This window comes from Canis lupus, chromosome 31, assembly GCF_011100685.1.
Source record: "Canis lupus familiaris isolate Mischka breed German Shepherd chromosome 31, alternate assembly UU_Cfam_GSD_1.0, whole genome shotgun sequence".
Classification (NCBI taxonomy): Eukaryota; Metazoa; Chordata; class Mammalia; order Carnivora; family Canidae; genus Canis; species Canis lupus.
In genome coordinates, this window is record NC_049252.1 from 2982086 (window position 1) to 3004855 (window position 22770).

Sequence of the window (22770 nt, forward strand, 5' to 3'; positions counted from 1 at the left end):
TTGTTACTATACTTCATACCAATTATTATGCTCTATGAAACCTATCTCACTTGTTTGTTTTATTGTATTTAAACCCTTCATTAGGGCAGGTATTTTTGTCTGGATTGTTCTTGGCTCTATCTCCAGTGCTTGGAAGTTATAGGATTGATATGTACTTCTTGACTGAATGGATATGTAAGCACAAGAAAACTTTTAATTATAATGAAACTCTTCACAACTATTAAAGTGATATAACTAAGAATTGCAAATATAGATGTGGAAAGTAAACCATATAGCAATTGGTATTATTTTTCGGTTGTTTCATTCTAGCGCTAAGACACTGAAGAGATAAAACACTGCTTGTGTAACTAATTATGAATATTAAGTAAATTTAAGATTCCGTATTTAATATTATTTTATTTTTCCTCTCATTTGAGAAAAGTAGCAATTTTATAATATTTCAAATATAGCTATATAAAAACTGCCTTTTTTCTTAACAGTAACTTGATTTAAATTTTTTCTTCTTTCTTACCATGAGAGAAGTAAATGTGATGGTATATAATAGCATACTCCATTTTTCATCAAGAAAATGTAAAATGTAGCATAAGTTGTATGTGCTCTTTACTAGCAAGATTATTTTATGTATACTTGCTTTTTTATGTTATAGTTTTACTGTATGGAAAAAAATACACTCTTCAAGTAAGTAAGCTATTTCTTCTTTTCTGAGGCTGGCTGTAGAGTGAAAAGAACATTATATTTTGGCTTGGAATCTGTTATTGCTATGCCTGTCTCTGACATTTTCTAGTCCTGTGACATTGGATCACTCACAAGAAACGTGTTTTTCATTTCCTCTGTAAAATGTAGACATCTGCCCAGCCTTCCTCAATGGGTGATTTTGAGGCCACATAATTTAGAATAGCAGTCCTCAATCAAATGCTGGATTAGTGTTGGTCAGTGTTAGAACATTCTTTGGTCTAGAGATATGACAAAAAATAAGAATGAATAGTAAAGTGTATGATTTTTTAAATAAAATTAGTCACATATAAAGGGGTTTCCTTTAATTTGCAATTAGTATTTCATACATATATTAATAATAGAGCCTCTTCTATTAGAAGATGGTCAACAGCAGGGGTTTTTCTTTCTATTTTTATGATTTTTTTTATTTTATTTTGTTTTGGTGAAGCAGAACTGTGAAAATCCTATGTCAAAATCCAGATTTTATTTATTTATTTTTAATTTAAAAGATATGAAGTTCCAAAGCCCAGGAATGACTAAGTTAATACAATCCTATTCAAATTTTGACACAGGGCCGGATAATTTTGAGGTAAAGATGGGGGAAAAAGGCTATTACTCTGCTTGTTAGATAACATTACCAAGCATTATGACCTGGGGCAACTAACACAAGCCTTCTGTTCCTCTTACTCGGTTTCTTGAAATTAAGAAAATACATTGGAGAATTTGGAAGATTTTTTTTTCTAATTCAAAACTTACAATTAAATCATATTATGTCACTTAATGTTTTAGTGTTTCCTAATCCAACTGATTTTTGAGTCACACTCACTTCTGTGCCCTAAAGATGGTCAGGCATTTTGATAAATCCTTTCATAAAATTTTATTATGGCATTTACTAGAACAATAAAATTTATACTGATTTCTGGAAATAAAGGCTTTAAATAAATAAAAGCTATCACAAGACTAACAAAACAAAAACAAACATAAACATTGCTTTACCATATAACAATATTCAAATCAGAGAATAAAGTCACTCAATTATTTTTAATTCAGTAAGCTATTTTTTTTTTCAGTAAGCTATTTTTTCAAAACCAACTGATAATCATTCATCTCTTCAGATGACATTGACTTTTAACCAGACACTGCAAGGTTCTAAAGCTTCATACGGTGTTCCAATCAGAGTGATTGTGTAACAAAAAACATGAAAGAGTAACAGCAATTAACCTTCCCCACTTTAAAATGGGAAATTGAAAACAAACTAGAAAGTTGGAAGCCATAGGTCAGACATGGCAATGATCATTTTCATTAATTTTTTTCATGTTCACACTCATTGATGAAACTTAAACATTTAAATGTTTTCATAAAATTTATGTAAGTGGCAGGAGCATTTAAAAAGGGTTTGTGCTTAGACGGGAGATTTTATTTTTCTTTTGCTTTAGCCATGCTTATAAGTATGTGTGGAATGACTTACAACAGAAGATTAATTTGTTTTGATTAACAGTGAGTTTTATGTCCCTAGACAAACTGTGGAGAACTGCCATTTGAGTTCTATTTGCTAGGTTGACATGAGCATTGGTGGAAGACCAGAAATCATTTAGCCTTTTCTTATTACACAATGGCCAGCTTCATAGATTTGAAATGCTGATGCCAAAGATGAAATGGCACATAGGGCAAGACAGCATGGTCATACGCATATTAGCCATGAAGCTTCAAAGGACACAAATGAAATAAAACCAGTTTTCTAAGCAGGACATTTTGGACAAAGTGGTTGTGACTTTGTACAGAATTAATTATTTATCTTTATTCCACATACAAAATATCTAGAATGTTTCAGGTACACGCCCCTCACCCACACACACACACACACACACACACACACACACAAACACACAGGGTTTACTTTCCTTCTCAGATTGAAATGGTAATAAAGCAGACCTTAAATTTTAGAAAAATTTTTTTTTAATTTTAGAAAATTTAAATAAGCTAAGATTGTCCTTAATCCTTAATATAATTCTAACTGTTCTGGAAATTACTAGAAAATAGCCATGATGTAAAATTATCATGAATTATAAAGAAGTGATAAATTCCATTACTGAAGGTGTCAATAGGATTGAATACCTTTTAAAAATTCATCTCAGGCCAATAAATCTAATGAGTGATTTAGGAGCAAAACTGAAGTAAATATAAAAGGCAAATAAAACTCTGCAATACATTAGGCACAATAGAATAACTCAAGCCCTGTGGTACTTAAAAAAGTTAATATTAATGCATGAGGATTATGCTGTTCTTTTCCCAGAAACCTAAGTGTCTGCCATGAAAAACCATTCTTTTACCTGCAAATATTATTGGTCACATAATGACAAGACAGACAATGGGACAATACAAAATTTTAGTGTAACTGAGAAAGTAAAAATAAAGATAAAACTCAAAAGACAGAAATATAAATAGAAGTGTCAGAAAGAAAGAAATTAAAAATATTCATTCTCTGCTTGAAACAGGCCATTTCCATTGATCTGGCCCTCAAAAGAGAAAGAAAGTGAAGTTGAAGGTTGTTAGGGCCTTATGTCTTTTATGGTCTTTTTGTGGCATGAAACATAGTGATCTTGAAAGGAAAGTCCCCAAGTACCTGTGAAATGCTATCTGACGCACTGCCCCAGAGACAGGAAAATGCTAATTATGCTGTTCAATATACTCTGCATTCATCAAATTAACTAAGATGTCCTAATGGTGGACAGCTGGAGTTGACACAGCAGTTTTTAAACACATTTTTCCTTAGATTCCAGATTTATGTTAACACTTTTATTGTCATATTAATTCTTCAACATTTGAGACCAAGATGATTGACTTACCTTGCATTTTGGTATAATTCATTTCTGAAAACTAAAATACCTAGTCTTTAATTTTGTGTATTTAAAGTGAAAAATGTAAATAGCTATACCTAAAAACATGGTTCATTTTACATGCAGCTTATAATGTAAATGACTAATTGTAGATAATTTTTTAGTAGTCAGTATTCTTTCAGAATAGAATTAATAGGTTTTAGAGATATGTATTCAAAATTTTATTATTATTCTATTTCTAGTTTCAGTGTTATTTGGAGTATTTAAAAAATTTTCCTGAGCATTTGTTTTTGTTCTACCCAATAGCATGATGATATTCCTAAATATTCTTTAGTTGCTATTTTTTATTCAAAGTAACTCTTTTATCATTTTATTTATTAAGGCTGAGTCCCTCCACTAGGTTTGGTTGCTGTTGTTTTTTGTTTTTTAAGTGTCAAATTGGATGGCATAAAATAAAATTTGACTTAGTGCTATGGAATATTATTTCTTACAAACTAATTATTAACAATATCATTACAGAGTAATTAAAAAATTAATGAAATTCAGAGCATTATACAATAATTAAATCTATTTTACTTCACCTCTATATTCTCTTTGATTACTTAAAAGAAGTTTCTCCCAAATAAGCATAAGTTGATTTTCCTTAATTCAAATTTTCTTTTTAATGGCAAGAACTTCTGGCAGCATGGCAGAGATGTCACCAGGCTTGGAGTCATAAACTCTGGATTCTAGGAGGCTTCTGGGTTATAATTAGTAATATGGGATTCAGTCAGTTCTATTTTTTGTGAATAACAAATGAGAATATATTACGTTCATGTGCATTATAATTTTTAAATGGTTTACAAATTCTTAATGTTCTTTGGTCGGAATGATTACATTGCATCTATTTAAGAAAATGTCTATTAAAGTAGACATGAATCTACAAAATTGAAGAAGTTAACTATCAAAAACATCAATTTGCAGAGCAAGTATTTCTCTCTTGATCAATAGAAATTATTAGTTTACTAAAACTTCTAGTGTTTTGTCTTTGAAGGGTTTCACACTGTGCTCAATTTGGTTTAATAAATATTAATGAATATTACACATGTGCCACCCAAGGTAAATCCTATTGAAAATCATCTGAATCCAAATGGAGTTTCAAGTTAAATAAATTATTTGTATTCATGAGGTGAATGCAATACATTTATTTGCTCCAATTTCCCACTAGTTTTTGCACTTTTTTTCCCCCTCTGACACACCATGGCAGTCCTCTCTCCCTACCTAAGAACTAATAATAACCTGTTCATTCTTAGATGTCAGTTTAAACCACAATTCCTTAGGGAACCCTTCCCTGATACTCCAGATGAAGTAAGAAAGTCAGATCATATTATTGTAGATTTTAATGAAATTTACTGACAACATTTGTAAGTTCTTTTTTTTCCCCCCTTTGGGTAGAATTATCTGAAACCTATCTCCCTTACTGATTATAAGCTTCAGTGTATCTGTGGCATTTACACAGTGCCTAATACACCTCAGGATTTTTATCACCATCTTTTGAATAAATGAATTTCCAAATGCAGGAATAAAGTATACTACTAAATAAAAATTAGGGCATTTAAATAGTGAAATACATTTATCCTATTTCCCCAAAAAAGGATTTTAAACCACTGATACTATATATCTAAAATTTTCAAATTGGTTATTCCTATGGCTAATACATTATGTTGGGGATTAGTATTTGCCTATGCCCAATAATGAGCTCCACAAGTTATACCATGCATATTATTAGTTTATTCAATTAACTTTTTAAAAGGTATTATAAACCAGACATGGCTCTCATCACTAGGGAGACAGCAAAATTCCCTGCTATCACAGAACTTCTTTTCTACTTGGGGGACATTTAATAAATGAAATAAAAAATTAAAATGTGTTGCATAATGGATGATAGATGAACAAAAACGAGTGAATACAGCTGGCAATTTTAAATATGGAAGACAAGGAGCCTTCTTGGGGTGGTGGGTATATTTGAGTAATCTGAAGGATATGAAGAAGTAAAAGATGGGGAGCTCAGAGGGGAAGTTTTAACACAAAGAGGAGAGCAGTATTAAAAATAGGCAAGAGTGTGTCTTACAGATTTGCAAAATAGCAAAGAGAATGTCAGTGCAGAGAGATCCTTAATTCCAACTGTAACCAAATCTGGTCATATTTCATATGCTACCCAAAAATATTTCCATATTTTATCCAACATTTCTCATGTGAGTTGTACTGAAAGATAAGACAATTAAGAATCCTACTATGTAGAGAAATTTGCCATTGTTTATAATTACTTTATTAATAGCTAATTTTTCAAATTTACCCCAAATTGAGATTAATATGAAGAAATACATTTGTAATGTATTCAAAACACTTGGAAAAGATAACTGTTTACACATTTCTTTAAATTAATTATCCTCATTTGGTCTTTGTCTCAGTTATAATGTAAAATCCCCATGCACATTATTTGAAGAGAAATTCTCTAATATGTTGGAAGATTTCTCTATATAATTAGAGTACTGTTGTTGATTACAGATGAAGAGCTGCTAGTTAGATTTTTAAATGGATGTTTTCATGCTTTAAGTTGACTAGTAATGTCAAGTCATTGATCCAATGTTGGTTTTCTCCTCTATTTCCCCGTCAAAAATAATCTAGCACTTCTATAATATTAAAGCAACAAAATTGCTGATTACCCAAAGGAATGTCATGAAAATAGATCATTAAACACTGTTCAATATGAAATATCCAGTATCTATTTCCATATTTCTACCTTAATAAAATCATATCTGGTATTTTTAAGACCTATGCAGGAGCAATTAAAACTTTACAGAATTGACTTTGTATATCTAGATCATTTATAGAAAGGATTAATTTTGCCTCATCTGTAGCTTTCATGGATGAATCATTGAGAAACTGTATCACTCTTATCTACTATTGCCCTCCCTAGTATTCTCAATTAATAGTAATATCTATGATTAATAATATAAGGCCTACTTATTAAAAAAAAACCTCTTTACCTGTCAGACTTCTGTCACAGTCTCAATCTATTTATTATCTATACTATAAATCATATATTTAGTTGAAATGACTCAAAATATTTTAAATTGATTAATCATAACATCATTTTATCTTCCTTAAATCATGTTTAGATTCATTTCCTTTCATTCACAATTAAAAACAATTCCAGTTTAGAGTAGTGTCTTCAGGTTGATAGAGTTCAATTTTGAGACTGCAAAAACCCAGTGGGAAAGAGCAAGTATTGTTATTTATGGCATATTTATCTACAAACTCCATTCCCTATTGTTAGAGCCCATTCCACCATCTCCAGACAGGTAGCACAGCATAGTATAAAAAATTGAGCCATTTATGCATTCAGAAAGTCAGCTTACTATTTTCCATTATGAGACTATTTTCTTTCAAACCTTAGGGCATAGAAAACAAGTTACTGTTTGAAAAGTTGACAATTTTGGCTCTATTAAGGTAGAAACAGCTACTTTTGAACATGTGAATGAATAATAAAGTCTCTTCAGACTTAATACTGGAGGGTAGAGAAAGGAGGTTTGCAAAACATATATTTATTATATGATACAAAGAAAGTAGTTTGGCAAAACTGAAAGCTATGAATAAGAATTATTCTTCCCATTTAAAGTTTCAAAGTGCTCTACATAATACTCTGTAATTTGGAATCTTCTTCTCAGGCATTATAATTTGAAATGTGTCTTTAGGAAAAAAATCCATAAATGTTATTAATAAAGAAAATTATTCCTTGATAGTACCTTTGTAACTAAAGAGGTATAAATAACTCAGATAAGTTAAAATGTATTAAAAAACTTTTATGTAATATATTGAAATAATGCAAACACATTTTAAATTTTGTCATCATAATCATAATATGTCATATTTAAGTTAATGTGTATTCTGTACTTCCTTGCTATAACCTAGATAGATATGGTTCTTAAAATAATCTAATTCTTACTGATAAAGAAACTTCTCGCTCAGAAATATTAAATAACATGCCAGGAAAATATTTAGTACAGTCAGATTCCATCCCACTCCAGTGGGGCATTGGAAACAGCATGTATTGGCTTGTAAGAGCTAATTATTAAAATTTCAGGAATTTGGCTAGCTTACTGTCAAACACAAGTATTATTAAAAATTAAATTACATTAAAAATAACATTTAAATTGTATATTTAAAGGCAATATATATTCAAAGCTTATCACTTAATAATTATGTTATTACATTTTACTATCATATACACTCCTGAGGTTTTTTTATGACAAATATGTATATGGAAAAAATACTATATGCTGGTGTGTTACTACATATCGTTTTTGCAACTCAGGACTCAGTGGCAGCACCTTAAGATCTTGAAAGCTACCATCTTGGTATGAATTGCCATCACAGAAATTTGCAAACACTACAGATCAGGGCTATATTTATATTTTGTTGATTGTCTGTAGATTTAAGAAAGTAATGGAAAGATTTAGTAGTGCAAATCAAATATTAAAAGTCTCTGTAGCTGTTCCATAGTGAATAGTACAAAAACACTGATATTCTTACTTATTCAAAAATCATTATCCAATTCAGCAATATCACTCATGTTAGTGACCAACAACTGGAGTTCCAATGTATGTCTTCTTTGCTTCAGTAATGTCTTATCTATTAATGTAAAATAAAATGTCAGCCAATATTCCTATCAGATACATGTTTGTGAGATGCCACCAAAGTATGGTTATGGGCATAAGAATTGGGCAAAAATCAACAAAAACATTCTGTGAGAACAAATCGGCTATATGCATTTGCAATGAATTATATTTTATTATTTAAAAATTGTGTGCTATACATCTTCTCAACAAAATGTATAATAATTTATGTATGTATATATGCAGATATATTTTTTCCATGGAGCTAATTGTTAAAATTATGACTTGTTTTCCCACAAAGATGGTGTTTCACAGAGAGCTATAGTGTCCTGCTTCAAAATAAATATTGTAGAGTTAGGGCCACTCAAAATGAATAGCATTGAGAACATAGATGAGAATTTTAAGTTGGCCTGGTAAACAAAAACCAAATGTTCATTAAATCATACCTGACACCAGCATATCAAAAGTTGGTTGTGAAGCTATGAGATTGGATACAGAGAAATCTAATATTTGTCATATTCTGGACTAACTACAGCCTGTCCCATTAGTCTATCCAGAAGCTATAGAGATTGTGATATGTTGACATTTTTGTGTTGTTGTTGTTGTTGTTGTTGTTGTTGAGATTGTGATATGTTTAGATTACCACATGCACTTACAGTCAGCTACACAGATATGCTAGCACAGATTAAGTTTTTAAAACTTATGTAGAGAAAAAGTAGTTCCTAAAATGGGCTGGCAAAACAAAGAAATAAAAAATGTAGTCTGGGAAGGAAGCCCAAAAAATTAGAGGAGAGTGAGGTCAAACAAAACTACTGCCAAAAACTAGGTTCATTAAATGAGCCCCAAAGAAGAAAAAGAAGAAAGGACTTTACCACTGATGTTGTAGCAAGCATAGGATTTGACTCAGATAGTTGAATTGGATTCTGTTAAGAAGGAATGTTTATCCAGCATGTGGCATATAATATTTAAAGGCAATAGCGTATGGAAGAAATGGGCTTTAGATGAAGACAATGTCCTTCAAAAGTCATTTTCCCATAACCAGCATGTTTGCATTGAAAATAAAATAATGAGTGTAGCTTAAATGTCAGTTTTAGGGTTGGTATTGAAGACTCAGCAAGGTTTGGAGCTTAAAAGATAAGACTAGAGAATGAATATGAAAGTCTGTATTGAGTTATTAAAACAAAACAAGACAAAACACAAAAACTACTTACTATAATGTTCTCTCAACAGCATGGTTAGAAGAAGAGAGCAAAGAAAGGTCAGGCTAACAGACAGATACCTTGATAACGACAGATCACAGAGAACCTGTAAAATGCCTTAATTCCCATTTTCCTTCCATATTTCCCCCAGAATAAACTTAACTTTGCAAGTGAGAGAAAAAATTTAAAAGTTGGAGGCATTATGGGAGAGATAGGAGATACTAATAAAACAAATCCAGAAAGTTATATTACAGATTATTTTTTAAAATAATGATTGTTGCATATATGAAGAAAAAGCACTATTTTAAATTTTTTTGCAAACCTCAGAAAAATTAAACTTTTCAAAAAACTGCAGAACTAAAGACTTCAATTATCGGAATGGACAAATATTAACTGTTACAAATTAGAAAAGGGAGATCTTGTTGTCATTATTGCAAAAAGTTCTGATTGGATTCTTTAAATAAAAGTGTTTTGGGAATCCCTGGATGGCGCAGCGGTTTGGCGCCTGCCTTTGGCCCAGGGCGCGATCCTGGAGATCCGGGATGGAATCCCACATCGGGCTCCCGGTGCATGGAGCCTGCTTCTCCCTCTGCCTGTGTCTCTCTGCCTCTCTCTCTCTCTCTCTCTCTCTCTGTGTGACTATCATAAATTAAAAAAAAAAAAAAAATTAAAATAAAAAAAAATAAAAAAATAAAAGTGTTTTTAAGCAAGAATCCACTTCAATAATGTATTAATATGTAAGAACATTGATCTTTATTAAATCCTATAATGTTATTTATTAGCTATATGATTTCAAAATAGAATTACCTCTATAAATCTTGCTTTCCTCAGTTCTAATATAAAAAATTATTTTCATGAGAAAATGAATACTAAATGAGTAAGAAGATTAAATAAAATATCATATGTGAAACATTTGGTATTATATAACATACTAAACACTTAAAAGATTAGGTTTCATTATTGATTCAGGATATATAAGCCTATATGAATGTGTGTGTGTGTATATATATATATATATATATATATATATACACACACATTCAGGATATATATATGCCTATGTGTATATATACATATATATATTTCTTCATATGAATAGATCATGGTATCGACTAAAGATAAATAGCAATAATCTTCTGAAATAATATATTTTAAAAATTATTCACATATATGTGTTTTTTATTTTACCTTCACTCTGAAAATATCAGTGTAGAGTTAAACTTTTCTATTTAAATAGATGTGGCAACTCTTTGAGGAGCAAAGTCAGAGCCAAAATTGGACACTGCAAAATTCCCTAGACATCAAGGTGTTTCATTCCCAATTCTGCATTTGTAAACTACAGTTTTTGACAAATTGCTTAACTCTTTGAGTTTTAACTTCCACAATGAAGGGGGATAATATTGCCTAATTCACAGGGCTTGTGTGAAGATAAGTTTAGAGCCTTTATGCAAAACCTCTTTGTATCCTGTGGAACTAGTTAAATAAAATATATATCATTAATCTTGGTTTTATTACAGATTTTTTTCCAAGAAAATGTCAGATATTCAGCTTCATTGAATAAACAAACTTTAATATCATTAAATAAACAGTCTATATAAATATGGCTTTGTCAGTCCTTGATTCTACTCACTGTGGCAAATTTAATCAAAGATTTCACTAAGTCAGAAAAGACACAATCATTAAGAGTCTATCTAGACTGCTGGATGCCAGAATTAAGAATTAAACCTATCACAAGTATTGATAGGATATTATAATATATATTGTGAATAAATTTAGAATTGTGAAATTGCATTAAAAATGTCTAAAGCATCATTTTAGTCAAGAAAATTTTGGTCCAGTTTGAATCTATGAGGTTTGATTTTACCCAAATCCCAAATGGTTTAATATTGTAGCTCTAAAAGCAAATGCATGCTGTATTGATATAATTATGGACATTTTATTTTATTTTTTTATTTTATTTTTTTAAAAGGTCTCACATATATCACTGAACCAACAAACTGGTATAGAGGCATAGTAACAGAGAAAATCATTTCCTTGATAAGACATGTCTATTGGCCAGGTAGGAAAGATGTTTCCATATTGATAGGATAGGAACATGAGATCTCCCTGAGGCTTAAATATGTGTGCCAATTATGTTTGCTATTTCAGGATGTGCGATGCTTCCTCATACACCGGGCTTGGTCTTCTCGAGAGCCTCCTCTTGGAGCTGTACCTGATTTATTTATTTTTTTTACTATGTATAAATTTATTCTTTATTGGTGCTCAATTTGCCAACATATAGAATAACACCCAGTGCTCATCCCGTCAAGTGTCCCCCTCAGGGCCCATCACCCACTCACCCCCACCCCCCGCCCTCCTCCCCTTCCACCACCCCTAGTTCGTTTCCCAGAGTTAGGAGTCTTTATGTTCTGTCTCCCTTTCTGATATTTCCCGCTTATTTTTTCTCCATTCCACTTTATTCCCTTTCACTATTTTTTATATTCCTCAAATGAATGAGACCATATAATGTTTGTCCTTCTCCAATTTACTTACTTCACTCAGCATAATACCCTCCAGTTCCATCCACGTTGACGCAAATGGTGGGTATTTTTCGTTTCTAATGGCTGAGGAATATTCCATTGTATACATAAACCACATCTTCTTCATCCACTCATCTTTCGATGGACACCGAGGCTTCTTCCACAGTTTGGCTATTGTGGACATTGCTGCTAGAAACATCGGGGTGCAGGTGTCCCGGCGTTTCATTGCATCTGTATCTTTGGGGCAAATCCCCAGCAGTACAATTGCTGGGTCGTAGGGCAGATCTATTTTTAACTCTTTGAGGAACCTCCACACAGTTTTCCAGAGTGGCTGCACCAGTTCACATTCCCACCAACAGTACAAGAGGGTTCCCCTTTCTCCACATCCTCTCCAACATTTGTGGTTTCCTTCCTTGTTAATTTTCCCCATTCTCACTGGTGTGAGGTGGGATCTCATAAATCCTACTTGGTCATGATGAATAATTTTCTTAATGTATTGTTGGATTCAATTGGCTAGTATCTTGTTGAGAATTTTTGCATCCATGTTCATCAGGGATATTGCTCTGTATTTCTCCTTTTTGGTGGGGTCTTTGTCTGGTTTTGGATTTAAGGTGATGCTGGCCTCATAGAACGAATTTGGAAGTACTCCATCTCTTTCTATCCTTCCAAACAGCTTTAGTAGAATAGGTATGGTTTCTTCTTTAAACGTTTGATAGAATTCCCCTGGGAAGCCATCTGACCCTGGACTCTTGTGTCTTGGGAGGTTTTTGATGACTGCTTCAATTTCCTCCCTGGTTATTGGCCTGTTCAGGTTTTCTATTTCTTCCTGTTCCAGTTTTGGTAGTTTGTGGTTTTCCAGAAATGCGTCCATTTCTTCTAAATTGCCTAATTTACTGGTGTATAGCTGCTCATAATATGTTTTTAAAATCGTTTGTATTTCCTTGGTGTTGGTAGTGATCTCTCCTTTCTCATTCATGATTTTATTAATTTGAGTCTTCTCTCTCTTCTTTTTAATAAGGCTGGCTAATGGTTTATCTATCTTATTAATTCTTTCAAAGAACCAACTCCTGGTTCTGTTGATCTGTTCCACAGTTCTTCTAGAAGGTCTCGATTTCGTTGAGTTCTGCTCGAATCTTTATTAACTCTCTTCTTCTCCTGGGTGTAGGATCTATTTGTTGTTTTTTCTCTAGCTCCTTTATGTGTAAGGTTAGCTTTTGTATTTGAGTTCTTTCCAGTTTTTGGATGGATGCTTGTATTACGATGTATTTCCCCCTCAAGACTGCTTTTGCTGTATCCCAAAGATTTTGAATGGCTGTATCTTCATTCTCATTAGTTTCCATGAATCTTTTTAATTCTTCCTTAATTTCCTGGTTGATCTTTTCATCTTTTAGCAGGATGGGCCTTAACCTCCAAGAGTTTGAAATCCTTCCAAACTTCTTCTTGTGATTTAGTTCTAATTTCAAGGCATTATGGTCTGAGAATATGCAGGGGACACTCCCAATCTTTTGGTATCGGTTCAGACCCGATTTGTGACCCAGTATGTGGTCTATTCTGGAGAAAGTTCCATGTGCACTTGAGAAGAATGTGTATTCAGTTGAGTTTGGATGTAAAGTTCTGTAGATATCTGTGAAATCCATCTGGTCCAGTGTATCATTTAAAGCTCTCCTTTCTTTGGAGATGTTGTGCTTAGAAGACCTATCGAGTGTAGAAACTGCTAGATTGAAGTCACCAAGTATAAGTGTATTATTATCTAACTATGTCTTAACTTTGGTTATTAATTGATAGATATATTTGGCAGCTCCCACATTCGGGGCATATATATTGATGATTGTTAAGTCCTCTTGTTGGATAGATCCTTTAAATATGATATAGTGTCCCTCTTCATCTCTCACTACAGTCTTCGGGATAAATTTTAGTTTATCTGATATAAGGATGGCTACCCCTGCTTTCTTTTAAGGACCATTTGAATGGTAAATGGTTCTCCAACCTTTTATTTTCAGGCTGTAGGTGTTCTTCTGTCTAAAATGAGTCTCTTGTAGACAGCAAATAGATGGGTCCTGCTTTTTTATCCAATCTGAAACCCTGAGCCTTTTGATGGAGTCATTAAGCCCGTTCACGTTCAGAGTTACTATTGAGAGATATGAGTTTAGTGTCATCATGATACCTATTCAGTCCCTGTTTTTGTGGATTGTTCCATTGGATTTCTTCTTAAAGAGGAATTTTAAGAGTCCCCCTTAAAATTCCTTGCAGAGCTGGTTTGGTGGTCACATATTCTTTCAGTTCCTGCCTGTCTTGGAAGCTCTTTATCTCTCCTTTTATTCTGAATGAGAGCCTTGCTGGATAAAGTATTCTTGGTTGCATGTTCTTCTCATTTAGGACCCAGAATATATCCTGCCAGCCCTTTCTGGCCTGCCAGGTCTCTGTGGAGAGGTCTGTTGTTAATCTGATATTTCTCCCCATATAAGTTAGGGATCTCTTGTCTCTTGCTGCTTTAAGGATCTTCTCTTTATCTTTGGAATTTACAAGCTTCTCTATTAAATGTCAAGGTGTTGAATGGTTGGTTTTTATTGATTTTAGTGGTTGGGGGGGATCTCTCTATTTCCTGGACCTGAATGCCTGTTTCCCTTCCCAGATTAGGAAAGTTTTCAGCTATGATTTGTTCAAATACATATTCTGGAGTTCTGTCCCTTTCAGCGCCCTCGGGAACCCCAATTAAACGTAGATTTTTCTTCCTCAGGTTGTCACTTATTTCCCTTAATCTATCCTCATGATCTCTTAATTGCCTTTTTCCTCAGTTTCCCTCTTTGCCATCAACTTGTCTTCTATGTCATTCACTCGTTCTTCCACCTCCTTAACCCTCGTTGTTAGGACCTCTAGTTTGGATTGCATCTCATTTAATTGATTTTTAATTTCTGCCTGATTAGATCTAAATTCTGCAGTCATGAAGTCTCTTGAGTCCTTTATGCTTTTTTCTAGAGCCACCAGTAGCTGTATGATAGTGCTTCTGAATTGGCTTTCTGACATTGAATTGTAATCCAGATCTTGTTACTCTGTGGGAGAGAGGACTGTTTCTGATTCTTTCTTTTGAGGTGAGGTTTTCCTTTTAGTCATTTTGCTCAGTGCAGAGTGGCCAAAAACAAGTTGTATTGGGAAAAGGAGAAAAAGAGAGAAGAGAAAGAAGAAAAAGAAAAAAAGAAAAAAAAAAAAAAAAGAGAAGAAAAGAAAAAAAGAAAAAGGGGCGGGGGCGGGGAAGCAAACAAATCAAAAAAACAAAAAACAAAGGGGAGTGTCCTCTGATTATGCTGTAAATCCCTAGACTTCTGCTTACTGTAAATCCTTTGACTTCCCAGTGTTGCTTGGTCAATAATTTGTTTTTCCCCTGTCCGTCTAGCTGGTCTTCTGGGGGAGGGGCCTGCTGTGCGGATGCTCAGGTGTGAGCACTTGGGGGAGCTGCTCTGCCCCTGCCTGGTGCAGGGCTCAGTGGGGGTTGTTCACCCCGTGAGGCCGCAGGAGGAACAACCGCAGTGGCGGGGCCAGCTCTGCAGCCCTGGAGTCAGCCCCCGCAGTAGCTCCGCAGCTCTCCGTCTGCAGGGCCTGGAGGCTCCGGGCGGGGCCGCTGATCTGCTCAGCTGGGACAGGAGCGTCCTCGCTGTCCTGGGCCCTCCCGGCCTCTGCCTGTCCCGGGGGAGGCCGGATCCTGGGCTGTGTCCCGGCGCCCTGTGCTCCGCAGCCTGCGCTGTTGGATTCGCGCTCCCGCCCCGCAGCCCCCTTCGCGGAGCCGCCCCGGAGCCCCCCGAGCTACTCCCCCCTGCAGCCCCCTCCGCGGAGTCGCCCCCGAGCCTCCCGAGCTGCTCCCGCCCCGCAGCCCCCTCCGCGGAGCCGCCCCCGAGCCCCCCGAGCTGCTCCCCCCGCAGCCCCCTCCGCGGAGCCGCCCCCGAGTCCCCCGAGCTGCTCCCGCCCCGCAGCCCCCTCCGCGGAGCCGCCCCCGAGTCCCCCGAGCTGCTCCCGCCCCGCAGCCCCCTCCGCGGAGCCGCCCCCGAGCCCCCCGAGCTGCTCCCGCCCTGCAGCCCCCTCCGCGGAGCCGCCCCCGAGCCCCCCGAGCTGCTCCCCCCCGCAGCCCCCTCCGCGGAGCCGCCCCCGAGCCCCCCGAGCTGCTCCCCCCCGCAGCCCCCTCCGCGGAGCCGCCCCCGAGCCCCCCGAGCTGCTCCCGCCCCGCAGCCCCCTCCGCGGAGCCGCCCCCGAGCCCCCCGAGCTGCTCCGGGTCCCCCGTGCGCGCTGCAGCCCTTAGGGAGCTCGGCGCACTCTCCCGGGGCGCAGGTGTCTGTTAGTGTCCCCGGAGCCCGAGGGCATCCCCGCCCTCCCGGGTCCTGCTCCACCTCCCCGCGAGCCCCTTTCCCCCGGGAAGGTCGGTGCAGCTCCTGCTCCTCCGGGACGGGGCTCTCCTGTCCTGGGGACACTCGCCCCGGCCTCAGCCCGGCTCCTCGCGGGCCCCTCCCCCTTGGAGGCCTTTTGTGTCTTTATTTCTTTTTCCCCGTCTTCCTACCTTGATAGAAGCGCGAACTCTTCTCACTGTCGCATTCCAGCTGGTCTCTCTTTAAATCTCAGGCCGAATTCCTAGATTTTCAGGATGATTTGAAGGTTATCTGGGTAATTTGGTGGGGACAGGTGATTGGGGACCCTACTCTTCTCCCATCTTGCCCCGCCTCTGTACCTGATTTTATTACCAGTTTTCATCTGAATCCACTGGGGAATGAGATGATTCTGCTTTTGTTTCTTGGCCAGGAATCACTGGATTCTGAAAGTCTTGTGAGGAGACGTGTCTATTACAGTCAACCACACACCAATTATGGGCATTTTAGACATAACACTTTCAGAAAGTCATTGAGTTACATATGAAGATGACAATAAAGACAAGGTGAAATAAAGGAAATCTATGTCATATCGTTTTTTAAAGGATTTGGAGGTGCTGGACAAGAAGAAAAGAGTTCCCAGAAGTAACTTGTTACTGTCTTTAAAATCTCAAATGGGGCAGCCCCTGTGTCCCAGAGGTTTAGCACCGCCTTCAGCACAGGGCCTGATCCTGGAGACCTGTGATGGAGTCCCACGTCAGGCACCCTGCATGGAGCCTGCTTCTCCCTCTGTCTGTGTCTCTCCCTCTCTCTCGGTCTCTCATGAAAAAAAAAATAAATAAAAAATAAAAATTAAAAATTAAAAATTAAAATAAATAAAAAATAAAAACTCAGATGATGTCTTGAAGAGTCAAACATCATGGTTGGGACCAAATACAGATTTAACAGCCATGTTTTGAAAGAGAGGGAGGTGGGTTGACAAAGGGAGAGGGAGAGAATCTTAAGCAGGCTTGTGCCCAGCATGGAACCCAACCTAGGTCTCAATCTTATGACCCTGAGGTCATGACCTGAGCCTAAATCAGGAGTTGGACACATAACCAACTGAGCTACCCAGGCTCCTCCAAATTTAACAACTTTTTAATAGAAGGGTTATAGTATTAGTGAAAGCTTATTCATATTATTATTGGTTTTCATTTTTAATTTAAAATTGCTTGAATTGCCAAAATATTGACATACCCCTCTAGGTATTAAATAATGTAATATGAACCTTTAAAAGTCCCATCTAAAGATTGGGACTAAATGGGGATGTAAATACCATCTCAGGATTATTCTTTTTTTAAGGATTTTTACAATTTATTTATTCATGAGAGACAGAGAGAAGCAGAGATACAGGAAGATGGAACAGTAGGCTCCATACAGTCCCCAGTGTGGGACTCGATCCCAGGACTCCAGGATCACACCCTGAGCCAAAGGCAGATGTTCAATCGCTAAGCCACCCAGGTGTCCCCATCTCAGGATTATTGAAAGGATTTGTGGACACAAAGCAAGTGCAACACTATATTTAATATGTAAACATTCAATCAACATTAACTTATTATCTCATACAAAATAAAATTAGGATATTCACTGAGGGCCACAGATAAGTATTTATTAGTTGTATTTGTGAAATGGTAAAAGGATAGAAAACTATTAGAATAGTGATTCACAAAAGAGATGTTATATTTCAGTTGAGTAGGATATGTAGGTGCAATTATGATTAACACTGATCAAAAATGTCTATTACAGAGAAAAGCAGAGAACTTCAGGAATAATAGGAAAGAACAATAGAAAAGGAAAACTAAGAAGTAAGACATTTCTTTATCAGAGATTTAAAAAAGAAAAAGTCAAAACTATTGCTTCCGATGTTATTCAGGCTGTATCCCATGGGCTATCCATCCTTAAATTGTCAGATTTCTGTGAACCTGCTGCAAACTCCATCAGTTAAAGATATCCTTTTGAATTCAACTTAAAATCAGTGATCCACAGTCCTGGTTTCACCAAGTTTAGCAAAGAAAAACTGTGATTTGTGAATGGTTATGTTCTGAATTAGACTATATTTAAGATTATACTTAACACTGAATTCACTGGGTTATTTTACCGGGAGAAGAAAAGGTACCATGAAAATAGTACCTGGGAAATTGCACATAACCTATGACCTCTTTAACTAGTGCAGTCCACAGTAGTATGGTGCAAATATGAATGAAGTCCATCAAGGGTGGGAAACGGAGAAATTCTGCAAACAGTACCCATTATTGTGAACTCTTATGTGATCAATGCACTTTAAAAATGACACTACAACTATTTGTAAATGTAAAGACAGCCATTAGCACTTCAAAAATTTGCTTAGCTAAATTTAGATTTGTCCATTTGTCTATTTTCCTAGGAAAAAACAAATGTTCTAAACACAGGGAAAGCCATCAACACTTCAATTTTTTCTTGCTGTTCAAGACTCTTACTGAAAACTTCCAAATGACAAAGATGGTATAAAAAAAGCAATAAAGTAGGATTTGTTTTGGAAAGTGTTTCTTCCATTTGTGTCAATAATCAACATAATAGCAGCACCTGGGTGGCTCTGACTTCAGCTCAGGTTTTGATCTCGGGTTCCTGGGATCAAGCATCAGAGGGGTGTCTAATTGAGTCTAATTGTCCCTCTGCCCCTCCTCCTGCTCATGCTTGCTCTCTCCCTCTCTCTCTGCCTCTCTCTCTCAAATGAATAAATAAAATACGTTAAAAAATAATCAATAAAAAAATAATCAATATAATAAAAATCACTACCTGAATACTTTGGCTTTTATTATTACTTACAAATTAAATAACTAAATTAAAATGACTGATCTAGTATAATCACATACATTTATGCCAAACTAGGGATCCCTGGGTGGCACAGCGGTTTAGCACTTGCCTTTGGCCCAGGGCACGATCCTGGAGAACCGGGATCGAATCCCACATCGGGCTCCCGGTGCATGGAGCCTGCTTCTCCCTCTCCCTCTGCCTATGTCTCTGCCTCTCTCTCTCTCTCTGTAACTATCATAAATAAATTTAAAAAAAAAATTTAAAAAAAAAAAAAACATTTATGCCAAACTAATTTAAATCATTTTTTTCCACATTCATTGTTCATGTGATTCACAATCATATGCTATGATTATAGGGGTTGTTGTGCTCCATTGACTTAAGGAACATTATTCATGCCAGAAAAAAAATATTTAAAATTTGTTGAAACAAAACAGGTTTTTGAAGAGGCATCTAACTGAGGAAGGAGTTTCTACTTCTCTGCTCTAAATCGTATTCAAGTGGCTTTAAGAGTTCACTCATCTTCAGAAGATGACTAACCTTTTAGATTGTGTCTGCACTAGGAAACCCACACACAATGATTTTGGAATGAGCCAAGTTCTCAAAACACAATTATATGTTATTATTTTTTCCATCTTCTGTTAGACCCATAATCAGATTGGAAATCTATAGTCAGTGATAATGGAGCATTGAAACAATTGTCCATATGATTCTAGCTAAAGAAACACTTTGATTTGAAATTCTGTATCTAAATGATGAAGGCCAGAGTGCTCCTTTGGTTTGAATGATTTGGATAATTGTTTCAGTTCTCTACTTCATCTTGCTAGTATAAATTGCCCAAAAGCAAATGTATGAGCTACCATATTCATTCAGTGCAGTGAAAATATGTACACATTTTGTGGAATATAAAATTTGCAAATGTTTAAAAGGAAATAAAACAGAAGACTATGGAAGGTATCATTTACATATTTTCAATAGCTCCTTTACAGAAAATAAATTACAGTTTGCAGGCTCACACATGTTCGCTAAACTGCATTTTAGTATAGCTATTTATCACTAAACTATTTCTGAAAATTAAACAAGTCTTAAAATTTGATTATCACAAATGATGAAGAAAGAAACCAGTAAAAATCTTCTAAGTTAAACATGAGATTAAAAATATATATGAATTCACTTAGTATCTGCACTTACCGGAATAAAACAATAAAAATTGTAGAACCAGAATACATGAAGAATTATGCACCTACATTGTTGCCATGCTCCGTGTTCCTGGCTTAGCTGTGTTTTTGTTGACATGTATTATGATTGCTGTGTACTAAACGCTAAGGGGAAGCCAACTATGCTTCCCAAAGTGGATCACTGTACTTGTTTTAGTTTCCCTTTGTAAACCTAAATTCTGATCTGTGCCGCAAGCAGTAAAGCAATCAATGCTGATAAATGACTAGAAATGGTTCTTTATCCCAGTCCTCACTGAATAGAAAGTTTCCATTATCTCGTTCAACATCTTCACTCTATCAATTTGACAGGGGCAGGCAGTGCCACACTTCACTGCTTTCACTTTGGAACAGTATTCTACTTATCTGTTTCTAATATGAAAGAAAAATGAAAAATAATAAAGTCTGGAGAAAACTTCTTGTTTGCACACATATAAATGCTGTCTTTCATCTTTCTTTTAATTTTTGTTCAGATTTGCCTGGAACATAATAATTTACAATAAAGAGACATATTTTAAAAAGTCATAGATGATAGAGCCTTTTCCAACGTGTTAGGTAAAATAAATGAAGTTTTCCTTGTTGGAAAGAAAAAAAAAAGCATTATCTTCTGTACCTTTTTTGATTCTACTGGATATGGTACTTTTGCTCACTTTTCAAGGGTTGGATAGCATCTTGGCTTCCTCCTGCGGCTTTGTTCTGGCAACCTGGCAGCTGAGAAAGTTACCTAATATGCACATATTGGGACTGTGTGAGTTCTTTTTTTTCCCTCCTTTTGTGAGCATTGTCTATCTCTATGGAGCAGAAGAGCATGCTGTAAAAAGAGCTAAGGTGTGAACCGGCCTGTCTTTGGCAGCCAGTCAGTAGGCTTTTGAGAAGAAAAGCGTCCAAGGTAACAGGGCAAGATGTCAGAAAGAAACTTTTTAGAACAAAAAATAGGGAAAAGCATGGAAATTGCTTGGGCATTAATTACCAGAAACAGCCATTTACATTTTATTCTCTGCCAAATTTTTTCTAAATGCTGCAAAAACTGTCTTCTGTGTTCAGAGCACATTCTTTACAGGAGCAAGGTCCAACCTCTAAATATCCTAGATAATCAGCCCTGAGCATGAGCTTGGCCACTTGGCTCAGTCATGTTGCCTCAAACATGAGCAGTGACCTTTGGGGAATCTGAGTTCATGCTGCAAGAGAAGAGAATCTTCCTTTCCCTACACTTTACCTTGTATGTTTCTATGTATATTTCTGAAGATTGCACCTGTGAAATAAATGTCTTTTTGAAATGAAAGGAGCCCCTCATGGCTTAGGGGAAAACATTATATTTACATGTCTACTAACTCTGAATTACGATCTGAAATATTTCATCCATCTCATGTTTCTATAGTATCAGTTGTCCATCATTTCATTTTATTTTGGACTGTGTCGCTACAAAGATAGACATACCTAGTAGAATTTTTAAGCACCTCTTGAGCTTTATAACTCGAGAAGAGTTATAAAAATGATCAAATGTAACAGAAATCAATTAAACTTGCATCCTCTATATAACATTGGTAGAAGGAGAAATAGCTAAGGGTACCTTATCACCAGGCAGTGATCAGGATCTTCTGGACCCTAATCCTGGGATGGGACACTAATCAGTCAATGGGACATTCTAAATGTTAGTTCTCTACTCTAGCAATGAAGAAAAATAATGCGAAATTATATTTTTTTAGACACCAAGGACAAAACTCCTAATCAGCTTTAAAACTTACTAAATAGGCAAAAGAAAGATAGATCCTACTAGAGGAAGTAAATTATTGTTTGATTTTTTGCCATTTTTATCCCTTCTTAGGTATATTATGTATACTTTTTTTGTCTTCAGCAATAACCTTAATGCAGGTGGTTTTTAAGAAAGAAAGGAATGCACTGTATAGGTGTGGTTACTAATGTAAAATAATAGATTTGTCTTATGGATAAGAACTTCAGACGATGGTGGGTTTTTTCACCTCATATCAGTAAAAGCATTCTGCTACATTAATGCTTTGTACATATTTTGGGGTCAGATATAAAAATATGGTCTAATACTACAAAATACCAGGGTTGTTAGCAACAAGGATCTGGATGGTTTCTGGGTTCAAAACCTTCCTCTGTCACCTACTGGGTGCATGGCTTTTGGCAAGTTATTTGACATGTCTTTTCCTCAATTTTCTTACCTGTAACTTGAGACTAAGTAGTTGTGCCTACTACTTAGAGATGTTAGGAAAATAAAAAGTTAATAACTAAATGGTCAGAGCAGTGCGTGGCATATGGTGAACCCTCCATAAATGTTGGTAAGATAAAATATATTTTGGGGAGACTGTTTTTTAATAAATCCTGACACAAAAGGATCCGTTTTTTCCCAAGAACTGGCAAGAGACACTTCAAGTCAAGCCACAGACAGTAAATACAGCTATTTTTACAATGTAGTAAATGCTGTTT

The 22770-nt window shown here is 36.0% G+C and overlaps 1 protein-coding gene across 3 annotated transcripts in view; it reads right to left on the reverse strand.

Annotated features, from left to right (window-relative positions):
* The window catches only part of CADM2 (cell adhesion molecule 2), a 1062630-nt gene that overhangs the window by 757615 nt on the left and 282245 nt on the right, over nt 1-22770 (reverse strand). The gene's annotated exons all lie outside the window — the stretch shown is intronic.